The following is a 4,112-nucleotide window of genomic DNA, read 5'->3' as shown; positions in this document are numbered from 1 at the left end:
CCTCCATGAGCCCTTGCATACTCTCTGAAAGCTGCTGCAACCGTTTATGGTCACCTCCCACAGCACAGTTACTAGCCATGACGATCCTGAAAAACCCACTGACCTACAGAAAAGCAACGGTACAGCTCAGAAATGTGTTAACACTAGAACCTTGATTTATTCAAGATACCATGATCCATAACATAGGTAATTAATGCAGTTACGTACTGACAAAGATTGGCATAGGACGTTATGGTAGCCACATATTGATTTTTTTTCCTTCTCTTTCAGAGACAACAGCATTTTTATGATGATGCCCCAAATCCAGCCAAACTTCAAAGAATTGGCAAGACTCTGACTTGTCTTGATTCAAGCGCTCTCGACTTTGCTCAATCAAGGAGGCCCTCAAACTCAAATTTGGCAACTGAAGCCAGTGAGTGGTTGCAATGCCTGTACCTGTGCAAGCACTGGATAGTCTGCTTTGTCCTTGTGAGGCCGGAATACCCTCCCACTGGAGAGACATGCATCAATGCATCATCCAGGCCAGAACCTTGAAGCAATTTTCCTGATATCTGAGAATAACACGCATCCAATGGAAAGGGGCCAATACAGTGGAAGAGATCCTTGAAAGTGCTCCGTCTCGTGCAGGTTTTCATCACACCAAAATTGCCATTGATGCTTTGTTCATCTGTCTGCGAATACTGGAAAGCTGGATAGGCAGTGTCTGACAGTCGCACACTCAGAATGGGTCTTTGTATTATTGGAAGGGAAGCCAGCACGCATCATTGGCACAACAGCAGATGAGACAAGTGTGTGCAGCAGCCTGCATCAAAAGGTCTCCTCCTGACACACACCCAGAGCGAATCAGGGGCTGATCAAGCATTCACACTTTCCTAACTACACCTTTTGCAGTTGCAACATGCAGTAATGTTGCTTGCTTGTTTTCAGGATGCCAGCAGCACATGTCTGGGGTGGTAGCGCAGGTCGAACACTCTGGCTTTGCATGGAATTCAGGTATCCTCTTGGCATGGGTTAAATTTCCTCTGCAGTATATATCAGCTTGGCTTAATTCTGTGCCCGACACTGGAGACTCTTGAAGGTGTCTGTTCTACACGAAGCATCTTGAAACAGGTAATAAGGTTGCAGTGGTTGGTGAAACCCTTGGTACCAGAAAGTGATGATTTGTCAGCATAATGCAGAGTTTGGATACCTGGCAATGTATAATCCTCCCTTGTAAAAGTGCTAGGTATGGTTTTCTGACGGTTTTTCGAGCCATTCCACAACCATAGCTAGCAGGAAAGACTGGTCAGATCTGATTGTCTGGTAGCTTGAACATGAACCAATCCTTTGAAAAGTTGCGAGAAGGTTCTTGATGTGAAGGCTTTAGTGCTGTGGAAACACCAATAGCAATGGTGTTCGCCTTATTCCGCTTTGAATGTTATGCACAAGCATTTGAAAGAGGCCATGAAGTTGTATACTCTTGTGATGTCCTAACACACTTCTCCTCTTCTAGTGGGGGCTCCTCTCTGTGTTGACTGTTTGCAGTGCATATTAATATGCCCTGTCCTCTGACTGTGTGGAAAATGTTAGATTTACATTTATAGCGGCTGTTCCTTATTCTGAATAATGACCTAATAGGCAAGCACATGGCCGAGTTCTTCAGAATAGGGAAACGACCTGGAACATGACCTTGACCTTGACATTGGCCTTTTAAGAACTACACTGACACTATACTGACACAAAATAATCATCATAGCGATATCAGCGACATAACTTCCACCTCATACCATAATTGAGAATTTGGTTTCTCATTTTTACAATCAAAGTCTATTGGACATTCTTCAGAATTAGCAACAAATTTGACCTTGGCAACGACCCTTACTAAGGTCACAATCACACATTCTCCCCCGTGCAAGTGTCAGAAATGAATTTCCTTCTTCAACAAAATTGGTCAGTACTTGATGTTAGTTGGCATGTGTATAAACAGTTTTAAAAGTAAAAAAAACACACATTTTTGTCATAGGGGATGGCTGCCATATTTGTGGGCCATTTTGTGAAAAAATCTGGCACTATGGTGGACGAAGCAACTCCGTGATTTTAATGTCTAAGGAACCCAGTAACTCAAATTCAATGAGGAAACGGCCTCAACTCAAATTGCGAAGGGTCTACGGGCTGGTCCTGGACTAATGTCCGCTATTTTGAATTTCACTAGCCTTCTTAGCTGAAAACGTTACTGTCTTTTGGTCATCCTCATAAATAGACTTTAATATTCGTTAAATGTTTAGAACTCATCCAATTGGCAAAGGCAGCCACATTTCAAGAGCAGCTTTGTTGCAATACCTCTCTGGCCACCGTAGGCTACCCTGTTAACTTGTGTCATTGTTTCCAAAAACACATTAGATGTGCAACAAGTACCGGGAAGAGATACCAGTACTGCGCATAAGTGAGTGCCACCCTCACATTTTTGCCGATTGTAAGTAGATATATTTAATAGGACACATTAAACAAATATCATTGCACATGATAGTGACTGCTAGAACCTATAACGCCTTTAACTTGTTCACTCGCAACAAAAGCAAAAATACAGCCATTATTGTTTGAACATGTGTCAACAAAGGTGAGTAGACCCCAGATTAAATGTAGAGTCTAGATGATTTATCTCTGAACTTACACTTAACTATTCCTGATAAACGCTTCGCATAGGCCCAGGGTACGTCAACCCAAATGTTCAAAGAGCCATATTTGCCAACAACCACACACACACACACACACACACACACACACACCATACACAAACCCCACACACACACACACACACCATACACAAACCCCACACACACACACACACACACACACACACACACACACACACACACACACACACACAACATAGATAGCTGGAGCCGCACAAATCTAAAAGCCTTTCTATGAGAAACCTGGCACTGTCATACATAGGCTGTGTGCTACTCACAATATAGACTAGCGAGAAATAAAAAATGCCATTCATGATTAAATGTTATTTCCCTGCGACTCCTCGAGAGCATTACGATTACCGCATGACTACTGCTGTACAACAGGCTATTGACTGCTGGTGTGCCATCCTGCATAATCTTTCATTTCTTGCAAGTTGTGGCATATTTTGCATGGCAGTCTCTCAGTCTTTTTTAATCAGTAGGCTACTCATGGACATGTTTCCCAGTATACTTTAAGTGGGCCCTGCAAGTAGGCCTAGGCCTACTTGGTCAAACATGTGTTCTCATACAAATACAAGTATTACTTTTTAAAACTAGGGCTAGGGGCTAGGGCAGATCAGGCATTAGTGTAGTGTAGTGTACTGCCAATTAGGATGTTGTAGTGAGTAAGGATGTGTGTGAGTAAGGGGTTGCATCATTTTGATGGTGTTTCAGAGACAGAAAGGGCATTTGCTATTACTGTCTGTATATAACCAGAAATACTACATTGCCCCAGCTGTCTGTAGCCTAGCCTCTGCCATTGGCTGTTAGAGTCTAGCCTGTATCACTCTATTAGTCTATATGGTGACAAAATCAGAAACCGTTCTGTATGCTCAGCCACGTTTATTGACAGGACTCGCAAGGTTTAGCCTTTTAATTCCCCGTCCCCGTAGCCACAGGCTAAACAGCCATCGGTATTCCTGACCCAGTTCTCACAACAAGGTGGCAAACTTCAGTACAAACATGAAAATAACTCGTAAAATATCAACATCACGATGCAACATGTACACCATAACATCCCTGGTACATTTACTATCCACCAGACACATTTTAACGACAAACCAGTAAAACCAACTATCCCCAATCACAGCATGACCACAACAGGAAAAGTAACAGGCACAGCACTGTTACACTGCCCCCTCTAAAAAGAAAAGAGGTGAAAGGGAGGAGGACTCGAATTCACACCACCAGTCCCCCAGATGCTTGAGGCCGATGCCTGCGCCTCCCTCGGGTCGTTGCTCTAGGGGAGCGGGCTAACTTGAGTGTCTCTGGGTCACTGTAAAGGGGGCAAGATCATTGTCGGTTCCAGTCCCCCAATAATGCTCTTCTTGCAACTTACCAGTAGTTTTGTGGAACGTCTGAGTGTGTTTCCCCGCTGTCACCGTCGCACTCGTCATTGAC

This window comes from Engraulis encrasicolus, unplaced genomic scaffold (genome assembly GCF_034702125.1).
Source record: "Engraulis encrasicolus isolate BLACKSEA-1 unplaced genomic scaffold, IST_EnEncr_1.0 scaffold_63_np1212, whole genome shotgun sequence".
In the NCBI taxonomy this organism is placed as follows: Eukaryota; Metazoa; Chordata; class Actinopteri; order Clupeiformes; family Engraulidae; genus Engraulis; species Engraulis encrasicolus.
Note: the sequence above shows the minus strand (reverse complement) of the source record.